The sequence below is a fragment of the Miscanthus floridulus genome, chromosome 18 (genome assembly GCF_019320115.1).
Source record: "Miscanthus floridulus cultivar M001 chromosome 18, ASM1932011v1, whole genome shotgun sequence".
NCBI lineage: Eukaryota > Viridiplantae > Streptophyta > Magnoliopsida > Poales > Poaceae > Miscanthus > Miscanthus floridulus.
This window is the reverse complement of record NC_089597.1, coordinates 130917922-130940434: the sequence shown is the minus strand read 5'-3', so window position 1 is coordinate 130940434 and position 22513 is coordinate 130917922.

Here is a 22513-nt window from a genome sequence, read left to right as displayed (position 1 = left end):
TACCATCCATGAAGCTGATAATTCGATGTCCAGCCGCAGCATCAATCAACAAATCAGCAATCGGCATTGGATAGCCATCCATCGGTGTGGCTTTGTTGAGATTCCTGAAATCAATACAGACACGAAGTTTTCCATTTTTCTTATAAACAGGAACCACATTAGAGATCCACTCTGCGTATCGACATTGCCGAATAAACTTTGCTTCAATTAATTTAGTTATTTCGGCCTTAATGTCAGGAAGTACATTAGGGTTGCATCGGCGCGCTGGCTGCTGATGTGGCCGAAATCCAGATTTGATAGGTAACCGATGTTCAACTATCGATCGGTCTAATCCAGGCATCTCAGTATAATCCCAAGCAAAACAATCTTTATATTCTTTTAACAAATCTGTTATTCGCTGCTTACACTTGGAATCTAACTTAGCACTAATAAAAGTAGGTCTTGACCTATCACCATCACCGATATCTACTTCTACTAAATCATCTGCCGATGTGAACCCTTGACCTAATTTTCCATCATCGGCAAACCTATCCATTAAAACTCCTCTTCAGAACCGACTGCTTGGATCGGTGGAATTTCATAATCAGCAACTCTAAGGAACTCTTTTTCCCAAGCTTCTCCTGATATGCATTTAGTCCGCTCATAAGTATCTGATTCTGCCGATGCGATGATATAAGAAGAATCACCAGGGACGACCTCAATCTTATCCCCAATCCACTGTACGAGGCATTGATGCATTGTAGAAGGAACACAACAATTAGCATGAATCCAATCCCTCCCTAGAAGCAGATTATATGCACCCTTGCCGTTGATAACAAAGAACGTCGTTGGCAAGGTTTTGCTGCCGATGGTCAATTCAACGCACACTGCCCCTTTAGCCGGTGACACATTGCCTTCAAAATCTTTCAACATCATATCGGTTTTGGTCAAGTCTTGATCTCCTTTACCAAGTTTCCGATACATCACGTAAGGCATAATATTAATCGCAGCCCCTCCATCAATAAGTACCTTAGACACAGGCTGCCCATCAACTCTGCCCTTCACAAATAAAGCCTTAAGATGCTGTCTCTCGTCATCGGTAGGTTTCTCAAAAACAGCCATCATTGGATCTAGTGTTAGCTGAGCTACTTGATCAGAGAGAACAACTTCTTCCTCATTATCAGATAGTGCCAGAAACTCCATCGGCAACATGAATACCATATTAACATCTGCCAATGGACCCTTATTTTTGTGTTTTACCTGCCACTGCTGATGACCAGGCCTTTCATTGGAGGAATTTTCCTCTTGGTATAAATCCTCCTGACGCTCACGTTGCATCCTCCTTCTCTGCGTCTTTGTCAGACCCTCTGGGCACCATCGAGGAAACTTGGTTTTCCAAACCGACTGATAACAAGTCCTAGTTGGTTCTACACGACGTATATTAGGGTCCCTGTAGAATATTTCCTCATCGGGAACTCTTGCGTTTGCCATCTCCTCAAGCTCCTCTTGATTCCTTGGAAAATATCCAGCGCGTTTACCAAGCCTCTCATGTACACTAAGTCTGCCCCCCAGCCGATCATGCACTGATGCTCTGCCTCTAATCGGCTCGTTGATAGACAAACCTTGATTACCACGTTGAAACCTCCTTTCTGAACGATTAACTCCGTAATAACCATTACACTCAGGGCAATTTTCAACAGTTGGCAATTTAATACCTTCTTCCCAGCAATGGATGAAAAACGGACATCTCCAATGATCTTTATGTCGATTCCATTCTTCCTGACGTCTCATTTCTTGCTGTTGTCGATATCGGTCATTACGTTGACGCCAACCCTCCTGCTGCCTTCGATGAGTAATCACAATGCCAGGTCGAGGAGGATTTTTGGAACTACTGCTTTCTCCTAGCAAACCCTTACTCTTTGCATCATCGGTAGTTATCCGATGTTGGGGGTCCACTGACGCGTTTTTCTCAGCAGCCTCTAACGTCAATACCTTGGTCTTTCCTTTGGCATCCAACATATTTGCTGGAAAAGGGTGTTGATCAATTTTCATCGGCTTCTGGGTCTTGGAAGTACCAAACTTAATTCTCCCAGATTCAATAGCCGATTGTAACTGTTGCCTGAATACCTTGCACTTATTTGTACTGTGTGAAGTTGCATTGTGCCATTTGCAGTACAAAATCTTCTTCAACTCTTCTGCCGATGGGATCACATGATTAGGTGACAGCTTAATTTGGCCCTCTTGAAGCAGAAGATCAAATATTTTATCGGCCTTGGTGATATCAAAGGTAAACTTTTCTGGCTCTTTTTGACCAAAGGGACATGATATCGGCTTTTTATTCTTAACCCACTCAGCTAAGCCGATAACTGGTTCTTCATCAGAGTCAGAATCTCCTACTTCTTCAACAAATGATACCTTTTTACTCCAGTTCTTTTTTGGTTCAAAAACCCTAGTATCTTGATCAGAGATCCTTTGCACAAGATGACTGAGGCTTTCAAACTCCTGAGAAGCATATCTGTCCTTAAGATGTGGCAATAACCCTTGGAAAGCCAGATCGGCAAGCTGCCGATCATCCAGCACCAGGCTGTAGCACTTATTTTTTACATCTCGTAGCCTTTGTACAAAGCTCTCTACCGATTCATCATTACGCTGTCTCAATTTTACTAAATCGGTAAGCTTCTTTTCATGGATTCCAGCAAAGAAATACTTATGGAATTGTTTTTCTAGATCAACCCAAGTAATAATAGAATTTGGTGGTAATGAAATGAACCATGTAAATGCTGATCCAGACAAAGATGATGAAAATAATCGAACTCTTAATTCATCTCTGTTAGCTGCCTCTCCACATTGAATAATGAAACGATTGACATGTTCCATTGTTGATGTATCATCTTGCCCAGAGAATTTAGTGAAATCCGGTACCTTGTACCGATTTGGGAGAGGAATTAAATCGTATGCAGGAGGGTATGGAGTTCGATAAGAATAAGTATTGACCTTGGGCTTTATCCCAAACTGATCCTTCACAATTTCTGCTATCTTATCGGCCCAAAAAGCATCAGCCTCCTGCTGACGAACTGGTTGAATTTCTACAGGAGGTGCTTGCTGACATCCCTCCACATATCTTTGTAGCCCACGATCTCCAGCAATCGGCATATTTGCCGTTACTTGTGGTCCATTAGCCTGTTGGAAAGGATTCATCGGCTGGGCTGCCGATGGTTGATTCTGGAAACCAGCTTGCATATGACCTTGTTGAATCCCTGCAACCTACTGATTTCGCTGAACTGTATGTTGAACAGGTAACTGTCCTGACCAATCATTATTAGAACTCATCGGTACAAAACTTACCGATGGCTGGTAATTTGCTGATATTGTTGGATAATTATAACTGGTTTGAGGCATGAACTGAACCCCAGTTTGACTCATAGCAGGGGCTTTCTGCTGCATCGGCAGTATGCTCGCCGATGGACTTGAATTGAATGTTTGAACCATAGGCATCTGGAAACCTCCTGGAGTTGGTTGTACAGAAGTAGTTGCGGCATATTGAGGCACTTGAGCCATCGGCAAAACGGCCGATGGTATAGGTGCTCTTCCTACTGCATCAAACACTTGAGGTAATCTAGGATTGAAAGCAGATGATTCTGGAGGCATGCCATATCCCCACCAACTAGTAGGAATCTGGCTATTCTGAGACACAGGGCCTGACATAGCTGATGCCGATAGATCTGTATTAAGCTGAACTCGCCCTCCTGGTAGTACCTGATCTGATTGTATCGGTGTAGATTGAATATTAGGTGAGCCTGCCAATACTGGAGGGGAAGTAACTTCTGTACCCACAACGGCCGAAGGAGCCGATGGAGTTTTGACAGATGCCGGCTCTGGTTGATGATAGGCAGGCCCAACGTAATGTGGTGCCGCTTGTCCTTCTTTGAGAGTTCGAACCACAGCATTATGAACAGTATTGGACAGCACATTGGAATGATTAATCAAAGCATGATTTACTGCAGAATTAACCATCTCTTGAAGTTTACCAGGATTGGAGTCAAAGGTAACCTGCCGAGGCAACGGCAAATCTTGCTTCTGGATGACTTGTCCACTCTTGTTCAAGCTAAACGATCTCAGACAAAGCTGCTTGTATTCTTCTACAGCCTTTTCCATAGCCTGCCTCTGTTCTTCCTTGAGATCTTCTTCTGATACTGCGATAATGTTCCCTGAATCGATCTCGGAATTGAACATATTGATTGATTGGTCCCACCGAGCGTGCCAAAAGATGTGTTGATGCAAAAGTGGATCTGCAAACACAAAGGGCTAATACCCGAATCGATATCCAAAGCGTGCCAGTCGATTTGACCTGATAATCGACAAGGATGAAGATACGAACACTTTGGTCCTGACAACAGTGATACGCCCGGAAGTCACGGCCAAGAGGTGCTCACGCGGAACTCAAGAATCGCCGAAGGTCGCACTGAAACGATGCAGCTCGCCGAATCAATGAGAACTCGTAAAAAAGGAAAAATATGCAAATTGACGAAGTCGCCGAAAAGTAAGTAGATGCGAATAGGAGTAAAAATTGGTTTTGATATTGATTGATATCATCTATTACATTGCCCCTTACTCCATATTTATACCCTGATCTAAAGAGACACAACCAAACACAACTAGGACACCAATCCCATATCTAAGGAAACACGTGACTCTTACATGAATCATACCCTAACAAATATAGAAAAGGAAATCAACTCCTATCTATTTCCCTGTCCGCCTCAATTACGATGGAAATCTCACCGTCCTCCTTCCCATCGGCATACTCCCTATTTCATCGGCAGTAGTCTTCAAGTCTTCCTTCATCGGCACACTCCCTGTTTCATCGGCAGTAGTCTTCAAGCCTCCCTTCATCGGCATACTCCATGTTTCATCGGCAGTAGTCCTCAAGCCTCCCTTCATCGGCATCGACAATAACACCTCCAACCTCATCGGCAACGCCCGAGTCCAAATCAACCTTTCCATCGACCATCACCAGCTATCGGCAACCATCTTTACAAACCGGCTTTCATCGGCTATCAAAGTATTCAATAACTTTCCCCTTGCCGATTAGTCCACTCCGATTATTTTGACACGTGCAAAAAACGGTGTCAACAGTCTGCCTTACCTTTAAAATGCTTGCCTTTCTTTCTTAGGGGGTGATTCGTAGGAAGAAATTGACGATGGCCAAGGTACATGACCTTTCGATATTTTTTCAAGAATATACCTTTAATGTCATTGAAACAGTGCATGCATGCATTATATCCCTTGTTTGATTGTCCTGAAAGATTACTTAGAGCAGGCCAATTATTGATTGTTATGAACAATAATGCTCGCATGTCAAAGTGCTCCTGTTTGTGCTCATCCCACACACGTACACCTGGTCTATTCCACAAAAGTTGAAGTTCTTCAACTAATGGCCTCAGGTACACATCGATGTCATTGCCAGGTTGCCTTGGGCCTTGGATGAGCATTGGTATCATAATAAACTTACGCTTCATGCATAACCAGGGAGGAAGGTTGTAGATACATAGAGTAACAGGCCAAGTGCTATGACTACTGCTCTGCTCCCCAAAAGGATTCATACCATCCGTACTTAAAGCAAACCTTAAGTTTCTTGCGTCATTTGCAAACTCCGAGAATTCTCTATTGAATGCTCTCCACTAGGACCCATTAGTAGGGTGTCTCAACATATTGTCTACCTTACGGTCTTCTTTGTGCCATTGCAATAACTTTGCATGGTCTTTGTTTCTAAATAGACGTTTTAAGCGTGGTATTATAAGAGCATACCACATAATCTTGGTAGGGATTTTCTTCGTGGGACGTTCGCCCTCAACATCATTAGGGTCATCTCGCCTAATCTTATACTGCGATGCATGACATACCAGGCATGCATCTAACTTCTCGTACTCCTCGACATGGTAGAGGATGTAGTCATTAGGACATGCATGTATCTTCTAGATTTCTAATCCCAAAGGGTAGACTACCTATTTTGCTTCGTACGTAGTGACGGGCAATTCGTTATCCTTCGGAAGCATCTTCTTTTGGATTTTCAGTAACTCCCCAAATCCCTTGTCAGATACACCATTCTTTGCTTTCCATTGTAGCAATTCTAGTGTGGTACCCAACTTTTTCTGTCCCGCATCACAAGTTGGGTATAGCAATTTCTTGTGATCCTCTAGCATACGCTCGAACTTGATCTTCTCCTTTTCACTTTCACATTCTCTTTGTGCGTCACGAATGGCCTGACCAAGATCATCAACGGGCTCATCTTGTTTCGATGTTGAGGGGAGGTGGAGGAGATGTGGTGTGCTGAACACACACGAGGCCTTTTATACAGCCAGTTTCTATGGTGCAGTGGACTTAGTCCATGTTGGTCCATGTTGAGAATGATCATGCCGACTTGCATGCATTGGTCGGGTGTAGAAAAAAGAGGAGAGCGTGCCGGCTTGCATGCGTTGGTCGGGTGTAGAAAAAAGAGGAGAGCGTGCCGGCTTGCATGTTTTGGTCGGGTGCAGAAAAAAGAGGAGATCGTGCAGGCACGCATGTGAGAGAGAGATGGGGAGAGAGGGAGAGTGTGTGGGAGCATATGGGCGTAGTGGAGCACTAGCAGACGAGCATGTGTGCTCTTTAGCGACACCAGCATCTAAGCAATCCAAGCGCTATAGTTATAAATTCATAGACCCTAACATTTTCAAACATTGGTACAACGTAGCCTTTTTTGTCCTTTGCATAAAATGTTATGTTCCATGAAATACGTGATACAATGTAGCCTTCTCAGACTACGGATTGAAACAACAAGGTACATTGCAGGAATTACAAACACACAAACTATAGACTACGGATTGAAATAACAAGGTACACTGCAGGAATTACAAACGCACAAAATACATACAATGGATTGAAAGCATACGATACAGTTGTACTAAAGCTTCAGCCAACAAAACTTAGGTCTTAATCACTCTCGCATCCAGAGAACATGGATTGTTGCGAGGACCACTGTGAAGAGCCTTGTCCATAGTACCAATTTCCACCATATGCAGGAGGAGGTGGAGGAGGTGGAGTAGGCCCCATGTTTCCATGGCAGGGCACTTGTAATATGGATCATTGCACACTAGCTTGTCTTCCATCGTAACATCTTGTCCTTCTTCTTCTTGAGTGTTTTCTTCTTTGGGAGCGGACATGGTTTCAACCTCTCTTTCGAGGTTAAATATGCGGTTCTATAGGTAATGAATGTATTCTTTGTATGGGTAAATGGGTGGTGGATCAACCCATCTAGTGAAACTATAGTTGTCCTCATCATCGAAGGTCTACACAATACGTAATGTTGTTAGTATGCACAAGATGGCTACTACGATAAGATGTGTGGTATGACTTACCCATCCTCGAGGGCATCTGAAAAACCAACGCCCTCCATGAAGCCCACTGTCATACACCTACACTATGTAGTTGTCACTGTGGCAGCATTTTGGCCACTCTTCTTTCCTTTTTTCATATGGTCACAACCTACTTGGTGGACAGAAATCCTTCTTACCCTCCAATGGGAAGTTCTCTAGTGGATCTGGGTACCAATCTAGACCATAAGATCCTAGCCAAACCACGGGATCACTTCCCTTTCCCTTTCCCTTCCCCTTCCCTAATGCACCCGACATTGGTATGGACTCTCTCTATTGGGTGGTATCTTCAGTTTTGCGCTCGGTGGCCACTAACAACTTGGACCCGTCGATATATAGCAAGTGCCATTGACGTGGGCTATGTAGCTTGATGTTATAACTTTCTGAAAAGGCTATGTAGCATGCAGTGTATGTAGCATGTAGTGTAGAAGTGAATACTCATTGAAAAGGCTACATCCTACATTTGTACTGCCATTAAGTGACCTGACCGAAGCCTGAAAAGCCTACAAAGCTAGACGACGGTGACATGAAAACTCACTGAAAAGCCTACAAAGGTAGACGTTGGTAGAGTTTGGAGGTGGCGACTGTGGATTCAGTACGGTTCCTGTTGTGTTGATGTGAGTACTCGCTACAAAGCCTAAATAACGATGAAGTGACAACTTACTACAAAGGCTACGTCTGTATATGTGTACTACAATTCCTTTGTTGAAGTGACGTTACCCTAAAAAGTCTACGAACCTGCAAAGCCTACGTCATTTGTCCACTAAATTGTCCTTTGCCTTGATGGAGGCATCAGAAGTTATTAGAGCGTTGCCTCCATTAAATGGTTCTAAATCAACTAATACGGTTGGAGGCATCAGAAATCTAGGAGTACATTAGTTCACATCCATGCAAGCATACAACCATAGCACTAGTATAGGTCAACTAGCATGGCGCCCACGCTTGACGGCCTGTGCTCCTCAGTGACGAATCTACGCCGTAGGGTAAGTGAGCTGGTCTGGAGGACGGTGCTAGCGTGTCGGCATGGTTGACTTTGTCGGCTGAGTCAGTTGAGTCGGCAGAGGTGCACCAAAAAGCTGTGAGGGCACAGCCTCATTAGGGCCCCAAGGAGGAGTGTCATTGGTGTAAAAGGTCCTGAAGCTGCTAGTACCTGTTGTGTAGTCACTGCAAGAAGCATGTCCACCTACCAAAAATTTGTAAGCTCACATAGACCATGTTATGTACATAATGCATGAAGAAATCAGAAGGTCATCGTAGAAGTACCTAGAACTCCAACCGTATGGTGCGAAGGATGAGCACGTCCTCCAGATCCTATGACTAGAGGCGAAGGTGGAGGTGGAGCTAGAGGCACACCCTGCTGGACGTGAACAACTATGTCTGTGGTGTGGCGACACGATGCCTGGTGTACTCCTACCAAGCAACGTTGCCCCAGTCATCGAAGGGTTGCAACCAACTCGCTCCTACCAACCGTTGGGGCGTTCTGCTCGAACCACCCAGCATACGAAAGCAGCTCGTTGTCCACGTCGCTATAGATATCTGTCTGCAAGCCAGGCATGTATTGTTCCATGAATTGTTGTGACTCAATGGCAAAGTAACGATAGGACAAAATAGTTTACAAATTTACTTACCAGCGCATGGAAAGCAGCTGGTGGCTCCATCGCGAACGTGTCGGTGATCTCAGTCTCGTGCGGCTCAGCCTCTACTGGCATGGGGAAGCAACAAACACGTGTGGCTCCGTGGAACCAACACAAGTACTAGCGATACATGGCCTTGTTGAATGGCTCACGTAGGTCGTGCACGTCAGCGGCTGCCTTGGCCTAGGCGTTGACCCAAGGCATCGTCCTATCTACCCATGACTGCTCGAACACTATACCTTGACATTTCCTTGAAATCCTATAATACAATTAATAATGAATAGAGCCGTACCAGCATCAAGAAGAAATATGAATACAACAAGACTTACCCGTGCGACCCATCAAGTTGAAGTTGGGGAAGGGGGAAGACCTATGCATGCCCAAACTAACATGCCACCTGCTTCGGATAGTATGGCTCGACGAAGATGTCGAACACCAGTCGTTTCCTCGTGCACCACAGCTCCTGGTCACAGTAGCACATCTCCGACAAGCCACGTGGAGCATGTTCCTATATGTCAAGTGCTGTGTACGGGGTCCACCAAACCCTGTCAGGTGTGAGCTGGTCCAATGCAGCGACATACGCATTGTATGTGCCTCTACCCGTGCCAGTTGCCCACCTCGGCTGCAAAGAAGAACAAACTTGTTGAACATTAAAAGCAGAATACTAATATAAGTGAACAAATAGTATAGACACAATACTTACGTTGTAACAACCCAAAAATCCATACACCAAAAATACCAACTACAAAAATTTTTCTTGGAACTCCCATGTAGTGATGAGTGTCATGTATAGAAAGCCAACCTGAGGGCTGCATTAGGCATAACCCCAACCCAAGTCATCACATAAGCATAGCATGACATTTGCTGATTATGTTATTTAATTTCTAACAAATAAAGGGTTGCATACATTGTTAACTCAAATTGTGAGTTGGATCTTCATTTGTTTTATATAATGCCTAACAACTCCTTTAAAAGTAATAAACCATCAAATCAAATCAAAGAATAAGGATTTGTTACACTTACTTTTGTTATACAAAATGGCTAAATAAATTCATAAGATATATATAAGAGTGTTGTGGGTCACATATCTAAAACTCTAATGAATTTGGTGCACCAATTTTTGAAATCAAAAACCAAAACCAAATTTGAATTCAAACAAATGGAAGAGAACTGAAAATAGAAAAAAGAAAAGAAGAAGTGGGCCTCGCAGCCTAGCTTCTCGGCCTGCCAGCACAGCCCCACCAGCGCGCAGCAAGCCGGCCCAACACGCACAGGCCCAGCGGCCAGCCCCACACGCTGCTCATGCCCCGCGCCTCCCCGCCTTCGCTCGCTGTCACTGCCACTGGGCCCTACATGTCAGTCGAGCGCTGCTCACCCGCACACCCCTTTCTCTTTGCCACAGTCGCTGCCAATGGACCCCACCCGTCAGCCTTCCCCTGTTCATCTTCCTCGCGCTCACGCTCAACCTCCAGCCGACCGGAGGCTGACAGCGATGGCAGAGTGGGCCAGGGGTCATGCCCAGGGCATGGTCCTGTCTCCCCCTTGGCGCATCGCCCACGCGACCTCCGTGCCAACCACCCCACGATGCAATGCTGTTCGATGCCCACGGTGCAACACCAACCGTCCGCCCGTCTGCTGAAGATGGAGCTCAGAGCTCTGGCTATAAAACCACGCCCAGAGCCCTAGGGTTCTCCCAATGCCCTGCCGCCACCGTGGTGGCTGACCACAGCATACCTGAGCCAAGAGAGAATAGTGGGGGAGAAAGGGGGAAGACGCTGACGCCGCTGTGAAGGGGAATAGCTCGCCGAAGTCGCCGGAGCCGAGGGCGACACTGTCGTCTACATCACCGATGCGGTGCGGCATGGCACTACATGGCTACCAGAGCTACATGGCCTCAAATCGACACGGCACCACCATCCATACTTCCACGCCACCCATGGTGAGCCCTCCTTCCGGTCTCTCTCTGCCGTCGAACCTCACCGTCGGCCATGGCGCTCCACACCTGGAGTGCGTAGGCCAGCGCCTTGTCTCCGGCCACTAGGAACACACGCACCCACACACACCCCCACCGAGACGATTCATCGTGGCCGTAGCCACCTCACCGACGCCGCCGTCGTGCTCGAAAGGCCGCCGCCGTGGCCAAAGCCACAGGCAACCCTGGAGGACCCCTCGACCTGCCCAACCTGGCCACTGGAGCATAGTGTCGCCCACATGCACCATAGAATCAGCCTATGCCACAGCACCCGCACCATTCCCGCACGCCGGTGAAGCTCGAGCCGCCGATCACCGTGGCCAGTGCCTTGAAAAGCTTTGACCGCCACCTTGACCCCATCGACGCAGTCGCCACAGCGAGAGGAAGCTTTTCCCCACCCCAATCGGACACCAGCGCTGCCACAGGAGGCTCATAGCAAAGCTCACCGTCGACAGGAGCACCGCCGCGGGAAAAACAGGGGAACACCCCCCCCCCTCATCGACCACCTGCGCGTGCACCCGAAGTACATGGACCACGCCTAGGAGATGAAGGGTGGACTTGGTCCACCGTAGACCAGTCCGCGGTCCATGGACCAGCATCACTTGGTCCACCGTAGACCGCAAGCCATGGACCACAGCCCAATAAGAGCCCATGGTCGTGACGTGGTAGTGTCACAACGTGCCACGTGTCCGGCCCGACCTGGCCCAGACCGGCCCAACCCGAAGCCCGTTTGAGACCCGGCCGTATTGACCATTGACTGGTCAACATTGACCATTGACCTGGCCCCACATGTCAGTGACACGGACACTCTGGACCCACACGTCAGGCACTGACGTCACATGGGACCCACATGTCAGCAGCCCACGCAGCCCGGGTGATGTCATGCTGACGTCACGTTGACATCAGCTACTGACGTCAGTAGCCCAGGCCCGCATGTCAGTGACCCTGACTGTTGACCATTGACTGTTGACCATTGACTCGCCATTGACCAACGTTGACTTTGACTGAACCCACCTATCAGTGACTCAATAGCCTTTGGCCCCACCTGTCGGTGTGGACGACATTGATGACGTCATGCTGACGTCAGTTGGACCCCACCTGTCAGCTCGGAATCATGATACCAATGTCATGCTAACGTCATGCTAACGTCAACAAGCCAAGTGGACCAACCACAGCATGACACGTGTCAGCCCAGGATTAATTCAGCCTTTTTTCCATTTTTAGAAATGATTTAAACTTCGGAAATTCATAACTCAATCATACGACCTCAGAAAAATATAAAACTAGGACCAAAATTCATCTAAAATCAAGCTATACGCAATGAACCCATGTTTGAGTGCATTTGGCTCTTTTAAATTTTCATTGCTTCTTTATGCTACTCTATAGACGTCGCTAATGTGACTATAACGCGATCGTTTGCAGACTCAGAGGAGAACCGGACGGACGAGGATCGTGAGTACCGTGAGGAGTACGGAGATGACTACACCGAAGGTGCCACATCCCACCCAATCTCATAGCACCCATTACGCATGGCTAATGTAGAACTGCTATTGCTTTACTTTACTGGTATAATCATACTATGATAGGACTTGCATGGTAGTATGCTTTCTTGATGGCCTTTACCTTGATGCAACCTTACCCCTACATACCCTGCTATTAGGTTTGACACATGCTTACTGCTATATTTTATTTGCCTGTACTTCTACTATGCTTATACTACATTAATGCGTGGTGTATTCTGGACTACGGGGAGAGTGCTGCGTGTGTGACTTGGGTGTGTGGAGGGTGAGGGTTGTGTCGACCAAGTTGGAGTATACAACGAGCCTGGGGCAAGTCATGCCATATGGTGCTACCTGGGCACCCTTGGAATGGATACCTATGGTGGGTAAATGGTATATGAGGTGGTCCTGGGTGTGAACCCGTGATGGGAGGAGCCCGAGATGGAGGTGATGTGGTGGCATGATAAATGGAAACCCTGATGAAGACATTCTGGCTTGGTCACCCCTAAGGACTTACTAGTACTCAGATTCACCGGGAAGCCTTACGTACCACTCGCCCTATATGGTGCGGGATGGCCAGACTACTTGGTAGGATATTGCCACTACTGCTAGGTTGATAGCGGACAGTGTAAGGAGGTATGAGGCGCGAAGGATTTCCTCCACACCCTTCTGAGACTTCATGTTGACCTTGTGGACCCGGCTCATGACTCACAGTTTCAGCCACCCCAGATTAGACTTGGGGTGTACCAGGGCTGAATGGTAGAGTGGCATTATCCTAGGCTAGCAAGCGGCCGGAATCAGCCTAGTTGACGACGGTCAACGAGGAAGGCAGATCTTGTGGTTATGTAAAACCTCTGCAGAGTGTATGGTTGATCGATCGATACATGTGCCGACTTGTCGGCTATGGACCTTTCCTGGGTTTCGCTTAAACTAGATAATGAGATGAGTCATTCTTTTCTCCCCCTAGAAGAGAGTGTTCGGTCGTAGCCAGGGGCTACGGCCTTGAGATAGTGCCGAGAGGGAGTTGGCCTGTCGACTAAGTGATGGTATGGTTATGGTATGATGATGGTGTGGTATGTCAATCCTAGGATCAAAACCTAGCTCGGAAAAGGAAATGGAGTGGAATGTGTGTGGGAATGGTGTTAAAACTTGACTATACTATTATATACTTGATATGCTAAATGCATAGGAAACCCTAGCCTTATAGGTTCCTTTGACTATATCCAACTTGCATCCAATTTCCACAAAGCAATGCTCATAGGGTTGGGAGTGGCCAGTACAAATCGTACTGATAAATTTTGGCATACAGGTTCTTCTGGGGAGTGTAGCTCTGAGGAGTTTGATGGTTGAGGGGTTCGTGCCTACGCTCGAGTTTGGCGATCTTATCATCAAGCTGTCTGAATGAATGCTACTTTTGATTCTGCCATTGCGGTGATGTAATAATTTATATAATTCCGCACTATTTGTACTCTGATATTATCATTGTATGGATGTGATATTCGACTGGAATTTGGGTAATATGATCTACCACGGTCTTATTACACTCCAACTCTGTGGATTTCCCTTCACGGAAATTGGGGTTGTTTCAGTTGGTATCAGAGCCAGACTTGACCATAGGACGAAACCCTCATAAATGGACGATAGAATAGGATGTGGACAACCTTCTTTCGGTTATATACTGACCCTGCATTTACTTTTATGCAAGGCTTATCTATTTATTATCCTGCTAACACCTGTCCCCTTGAAACATGCAGATGGCAACGAACGTCGACTGGCCGCCTCTAGGACCGCTACCTCTAGACCACGCCAAGCTTACCTTTGACCTACGTGAGCTCAGGGGTTTTGCATAGACCCTCTGCCGAGTTCTCGTCACATTAGGTGTCCCCGACGAGCTTGTCAAGGTTACCTACACCGAGAAGCCAGCTAAGGAAGGGGGAATCGAAGGACCGATTGTCACCTCAGTGGAGTTCCCAGCTAGCACTACCTTACCTTCTGTCCTAGTTTTCACCGAGTTGACTATAGAGGACACAGTCGAGAAGGGACTGCAGGCTATCTCACACAAGGCACTTTGCAGAGTGATGAGGGACCACTACGAGCACCTAAAGATGATAGAGTTCCGTCTACTTCCCCAGGCCCTCAACCTCAGCCTTACCCCTAGTGAGCAGAGTTTTGTAGCAGGCAGAGTTATCCTTGCCGAGGAGGATAGATGCCTTCGTGTCTCAGCTATTCACCTATTAGAGCAGGATAGGTACGTGACCCAGCTGGAGCAGAGGAGACATCAGTACCAGGCCCTTCTGTGGGAGCACTAGGAGCGAGACTCATAGGGAGCATAGGAGTGAGCTAGTCTACTTGAGACAGTTGCCAAGTTATAGGATGAGCTCAACCGTCGTGATGAAGTCCACAGAGCCAAGGTCGCTAACTTATAGGACAAAGCAGCCAACCTAGGCAACAGGAACTGCTACCTTGACAGCAAGGTCTTGGAGTTGCAGAGAGAGTTGGACGACAAGAAGGCCGAGTTCAACCGCAGAGGAGACAAAGAGAGATCCAAGGGGATTGACATGCTGAAGATCCAGTCTCAAAACAAGACCATGACTCAAGATTTAGAAGAGTTCAGAAAGAAGGCCATTCGCAACTAGGGTCACCTGATCGAGGCACTCAGGCAGAACAAGTACCTATAGGACAAGTGTGAGAGGACTCGACAGGCCTGGCAGAAGTCTGACAGGAAGCGCCTCAGGGAGATGAAGGGTATGTGGGATCAGCTACCCAAGGAGATTCACAGCAAGACGAAGCCTAGGATAGAGGAGTTTGAGTTAGCCCCGACTCGCCTCAACCTAGATGCCTGCCCTACCCTACCTAGAGCCAAGCCTACTGAGGAGCTCACCAAGGCCTTGAAGTACGTGTCCCGACTTCACAAGTCTAACGAGGAGATCGAGATCGAGAACAGTCATATCCCAGCTGCGGTATACGAGTTAGAGTAGATGACCCTACGTGGTCATGAGTCATGTTAGTAGCTTCCGTAAGTTGTACCCCATGATGTACCCCTTATGAGATGTATTATGTGACACTATGCGTAGAACGATTCTCACACGTCTTCAAGTGTAGCTACTAGAGATGATGCTTTGTAATAAAACCCATGTAATGAATGTTTCAGATCTTAATGCATCTTTATGAATCTTATTGCTTCTTTGTAATGAGTGTTGGATAGCATAAATGTTTTTCTTTAAATCATCAAAATCATGTAATCATAAGGAATTATAAGCACTAATGGCACAAGCACTAAAATTCCCTATGATCTGTGTTGCAGATGCCGAACCGCCGTTCTAATCGCCTAATGAATCGAGGACGTGCGCCCACCCCTGAACCAGTTGAACCCAATGGGGGACGTGGTGGCAACAACCGTGGCCGTGGCCATGGCCGTAGACATGGAGGGATACCCTTCCACCTGAAGAATACCCCACCACCTAAGGAGGACATTCCTCCACCACCACCACCAAACCTGGCAGAAGTGATGGCACAGCAGACCTAGCTTCTTGCAGCTCTTGTTGAAGGAGCAAACCATCACTAGGGAGGTCAGCAGAATGACTTCCAAAGGAAGCTAGAGGGATTCCTGAAGCTAAGGCCACCTACCTATGATGGTACCGACCCTGACCCACTTGTAGCCGATGATTGGCTCAAGGAAATGGAGAAGAAGCTTGACCTCACTACTTTCACTGATGATGAGTGTGTTGGAGCAGCCACACACCAGCTCACGGGTGCAGCACGCGCCTGGTGGGACAGTTTTAGTGATTCCCATGAGGACCCTACCCACATCTCGTGGGATGAGTTCGCTAAAGCATTCACTAAGTACCACATTCCCAAGGGTATCATGGAGGCCAAAGCTGAGGACTTCCGCAACATCAAGATGGGAAAGGACAGGGTGACTGAGTACACTACCCGTTTCACTAACCTTCTGCGCTATGCGCCTCCCTATGTTGTGAACTCGGAGAAAGAGAAGCTATACTATTACCGCAAGGGACTTAACCCGCACATCAAGCTAAAGTTTGGCGGTATTGAGAGTAAAACGTTGCGTGCTCTAGTAGATCGCTACATCCAGATTGAGAAGGACCGTGCTGAAGCTGGAGAAGAGTACAGGGAGAGGAAGCGTAAGCCTGAGGAGTGTCTCCGTGGTTGTGATCGCAAGAGGTTCCACAGAGATGCACCATCTAGGGAACGCTCTCACCACAACAGGGATGACAATCCTAGATTGAGTAGGGGTAGTGGAGGTTACACTGCCAAATACTCCTGCCCTGCTCAAGATTGTTACACCCGGGACCGTTATGCGTAGGATCACAACACTCAGGACCGTTTCAACCGTCCCCGCTCAGCGAATGAATGCCCAACATAGAATCGCTCCGCACCAAGCACTGTAAACTAGAAGGCACCCACGCCAACCCCTATAGGCGGTATGCCCTTCACCTGCTTTGCTTGTGGCCAACCAGGTCACAAAGCCGCTGAGTGCCCTCAGAACTTAGCTGCTCAGAAGTCTTACCATTGAGGGTCTTATCTTCAAAGCTGACCTAACCCTTTTACCGTCCACTAGCTTAGATGTCATCCAAGGTATGGATTGGTTAACCATTCACCAAGGTATCATATCATGTTCACCTAGATACGTCCAAGTGACCCACCCATTAGGCCAAGTCATTAGATGTGAACCCCAGTCTGGAAAGTCCACCTCTATCCTATGTGCCCTTAAAGCAAGTTCAGAATCACAAAAAGAGGAGAAGACAGTTCATGATGTGCCAGTAGTCAGAGACTATCCTGATGTATTCCCTAAAGAATTACCGGGTATGCCACCAGACCGTGATGTAGAGTTCATCATTGATCTGTTACCGGGAATGGGACCCATTGCCAAGAGACCCTATCGCATGCCAGTTGATGAACTGGCTGAGCTCAAGAAAGAGCTTGATGAGCTCATCTCAAAGGGATATATCAAACCCAGTGCTTCACCCTGGGGATCCCCCGTTCTGTTTGTCAAGAAGAAGGATGGCTCAATGAGAATGTGCATTGATTACCGGAACTTGAACGCAGTCACCATCAAGAACAAGTACCCCCTGCCAAGAATTGATGATCTGCTTGATCAGCTTCGAGGTGCCAAGTATTTCTCCAAGATTGATCTCAGATCTGGCTATCATCAGATGAAGATTCGAGAAAATGATGTTCCGAAGACAGCTTTTGTGACCAGGTATGGGCAGTTTGAGTTCACTATGGTGTCCTTTGGACTCACAAATGCTCCCGCATACTTCATGAACATGAGGAATAAGGTTTTCATGGATGAACTGGATAAGTTCGTGGTGGTATTCATTGATGACATCCTTGTCTATTCATCTACCGCTGAAGAACATGAACATCATATGAGAACTGTGCTCGAGAAATTAGCCCAACATCAGCTCTACGCAAAGTTCAGCAAATGTGAGTTTTGGCTACAGGAAGTTGCCTTCCTAGGCCATGTACTATCAGCTGAAGGTGTCATAGTTGACCCAGCCAAGATTGAAGCTGTGAAAGAGTGGGATCAACCCCATAATGTGACAGAAGTCAGAAGTTTCTTGGGATTGGCTGGATATTATCGCCGATTCATCGAAAACTTCTCCAAGATAGCCCGTCCAATGACCAATCTTCTGAAGAAGACCAAGGAGTTTGAATGGACACCCGAGTGTGAACAAAGCTTCTAGGAATTGAAACAGAAGCTTACCACAACTCCTGTGCTAGCATTGCCTGATATCGGCAAAAATTTCATAGTCTCTTGTGATGCATCCCGTTAAGGACTTGGTTGTGTACAGATACAAGATGGAAGAGTGATAGCATATGCGTCTCGACAATTGAAAGAACATGAGAACCGTTACCCTACTCATGATCTTGAGTTAGCAGCAGTTGTGCATGCCCTAAAGATCTGGAGACACTACTTGATAGGCAACAAGTGTGATATCTATACAGATCACAAGAGCTTGAAGTACTTTTTCACTCAAGAAGATTTGAACATGAGGCAATGCCACTGGCTAGAGTTGATCAAGGACTATGACCTAGAAATTCACTATCATCTGGGAAAGGCTAATGTAGTCGCAGATGCTCTTAGCCGCAAGAGCTACTGTCACACTTTGATCACTGAATCCATACCACCTGAGCTCAAGGAAGAGATTGATGATTTCCAACTTGAGATACTACCGCACGGCTTGTTGAATGAGCTCTGCATACAGTATGATCTCACAGAATGCATCCATCAAGCTCAGAAAGATTGTGAAGAAATCGAATATCTCTGTGGTCTGATGAAACTAGGCTATAAGACCAACACCATGAAGATGAACTAGGAACCATCTGGTTCAAGAACAGAATCTATGTTCCATCTGACCCAGTGCTACGAGAGGAAATTCTGTCAGAAGCTCATGATTCTAAGTACTGTATCCACCTTGGAGGTTCAAAAATGTATCAAGATTTGAAGAAACACTTTTGGTGGAAACGCATGAAGACAGACATGTAGGACATGTGGCACGATGTGACACCTGTAATAGGGTCAAGGCTGAACATCAAAGGGTGGACTCGGTCCACCGTAGACCAGTCCGCGGTCCATGGACCAGCATCACTTGGTCCACCGTAGACCGCAAGCCGTGGACCATAGCCCAATAAGAGCCCACGGCCGTGACGTGGCAGCGTCACAGCGTGCCACGTGTCCGGCCCGGCCCGGCCCAACCCGAAGCTCGTTTGAGACCCAGCCGTATTGACCATTGACTGGTCAACATTGACCGTTGACCTAGCCCCACATGTTAGTGACACGGACACTCTGGACCCACACGTCAGGCGCTGACGTAATGCTGACGTCACATGGGACCCACATGTCAGCAGCCGACGTAGCCAGGGTGACGTCATGTTGACATCAGCTGCTGACGTCAGCAGCCCAGGCCCACATGTCAGTGACCCTGACTGTTGACCGTTGACCATTGACCATTGACTCACCGTTGACCGACGTTGACTTTGATCGGACCCACCTATCAGTGACTCAATAGCCTTTGGCCCCACCTATCGGTGTGGACGACATTGATGACGTCATGCTGACATCAGCTGAACCCTACCTGTCAGCTCGGAACCGTGATACCAACGTCATGCTAACGTCAGCAAGCCAAGTGGACCAACCACAGCATGACACATGTTAGCCCAGGATTAATTCAGCCTTTTTCCATTTTCAGAAATGATTTAAACTTTGGAAATTCATAACTAAATCATACGACCTTAGAAAAATATGAAACCAGGACCAAAATTCATCTAAAATCAAGCTCTACACAATGAACCCATGTTTGAGTGCATTTGGCTCTTTTAAATTTTCATTGCTTCTTTGTGCTACTCTATAGACGTCGCTAACGCGACTATAACGCGATCGTTTGCAGACTCAGAGGAGAACCGGACGGATGAGGATCGTGAGTACCGTGAGGAGTACGAAGACGACTACACCGAAGGTGCCACATCCCACCCAATCTCGTAGCACCCATTACGCATGGCTAATGTAGAACTGCTATTGCTTTACTTTACTGTTATAATCATACTATGATAGGACTTGCATGGTAGTATGCTTTCTTGATGACCTTTACCTTGACACAACCTTACCCCTACATACCCTGCTATTAGGTTTGACACACGCTTACTGCTATATTTTATTTGCCTGTACTTCTACTACGCTTATACTACATTAATGCGTGGTGTATTCTGGACTACGGGGAGAGTGCTGCGTGTGTGACTTGGGTGTGTGGAGGGTGAGGGTTGTGTCAACCAAGTTGGAGTATATGACGAGCCTAGGGCAAGTCATGCCGTGTGGTGCTACCTGGGCACCCTTGGAATGGATACCTGTGGTGGGTAAACGGTATATGAGGTGGTCCTGAGTGTGAACCTATGATGGGAGGAGCCCGGGATGGAGGTGCTGTGGTGGCACAATAAATGGAAACCCTGATGAAGACATTTTGGCTTGGTCACCCCTAAGGACTTACTAGTACTCAGATTCACCGGGAAGCCTTACGTACCACTCGCCCTATATGGTGCGGGACGGCCGGACTACTTGGTAGGATATTGCCACTACTGCTAGGTTGATAGCGGACAGTGTAAGGAGGTATGGGGCACGGAGGATTTCCCCCACACCCTTCTGAGACTTCATGGAGACCTTGTGGACCTGGCTCATGACTCACAGTTTCAGCCACCCTAGATTAGACTTGGGGTGTACCAGGGCTGAATGGTAGAGTGGCATTATCCTAGGCTAGCAAGCGGCCGGAATCAGCCCAGTTGACGACGGTCAACGAGGAAGGCATATCTTGTGGTTATGTAAAACCTTTGCAGAGTGTATGGTTGATCGATCGATACATGTGCCGACTTGTCGGCTATGGACCTTTCCTGGGTTTCGCTTAAACTAGATAATGAGATGAGTCATTCTTTTCTCCCCCTGGAAGAGAGTGTTCGGTCGTAGCCTAGGGCTATGGCCTTGAGACAGTGCCGAGAGGGAGTTGGCCTGTCGACTAAGCGATGGTATGGTTATGGTATGATGATGGTGTGGTGTGTCGATCCCAGGATCGAAACCTGGCTCAGAAAAGGAAATGGAGTGGAATGTGTGTGGGAATGGTGTTAAAACTTGACTATACTATTATATACTTGATATGCTAAATGCATAGGAAACCCCAGCCTTATAGGTTCCTTTTGACTATATCCAACTTGCATCCAATTTCCACAAAGCAATGCTCATAGGGTTGGGAGTGGCCAGTACAAATCGTACTGATAAATTTTGGCATACAGGTTCTGCTGGAGAGTATAGCTCCGAGGAGTTTGATGGTTGAGAGGTTCGTGCCTACGCTCGAGTTTGGCGATCTTATCATCAAGCTGTTTGAATGAATGCTACTTTTGATTCCGCCAATGCGGCGATGTAATAATTTATATAATTCTGCACTATTTGTACTCTGATATTATCGTTGTATGGATGTGATATTTGACTGGAATTTGGGTAATATGATCTACCACGGTCTTATTACACTCCAACTCTGTGGATTTCCCTTCGTGGAAATTGGGGTTGTTTCATACGTCGTGGGACAACCAGAGTGTGCCCATCATCGGGGTGTCGAGCTCATCGGCCATACCAACCTGGTCGATATCGTACATCTCGTCCTCATATGGATCATACGAGGCTAAGGTCGGCCTCCTGATATCGAACCGCTCAAACGACCACAACATCACCAACAACAAACAACCAGCCAACGTACCTTTCGGGCTCCTCCGAGTGCTAGCATCGGACAAAGCTCGGTATGTAGCTGCAAGCACCACTGAACCCCAACTGTACTGGGGAATCGCCTCAAGTGGTGAGTACGCTATCTGCACCACGTAGTGGACCAAGTGCTTATCGACGGTGTCATGGTGAGAAGTCATGAAGAGTACCTAGCCAAACAGCCACAACAGGTACGCCTCCATGTGTCGCTAGACCATCCAGTCGTCCTCATTCGCCATGAGCCTCTCTGCACGGAACTAAGACAACCATGCCTTCGGTGGGCCGTGGCGGTCGTGGAAGCCGATCTGCTCATCCTCTCCATCCCCCGGCTGCAAGACACCCTAAAAACGGTGTAGGAGCTAGTCCTCCTAGTCCACCGGCACTACTATAGGGGCACCGGCGAGAGGTAGACCGAACAGCATGGCGATGTCCTACAGAGTGATGGTCACCCCACCTATAGGTAGGTGGAACGTGTGCGTCACCGGTGTCTAGTGGTCAACCCAAGTAGAGAGGAGCGCATGGTCAATCGAAAAATGCGCACTCTTGTGTCGGTGTCGCTCAACCAGACGTTCGAACAGAAGTAGACCAGCAGCACATAGCCTGTGATCAAAAAAAGAATATTGATTACCGAATTTGAACACGCAAGGCTGGAACGTACAAGGTACAAAGTACACAAACTGTGGAACCCAGCGGTGGTCAAGTAGCCACAACTCATCGTGGGTACGAAGACAGAGGGCTGGGGGAAGCTGCCCATC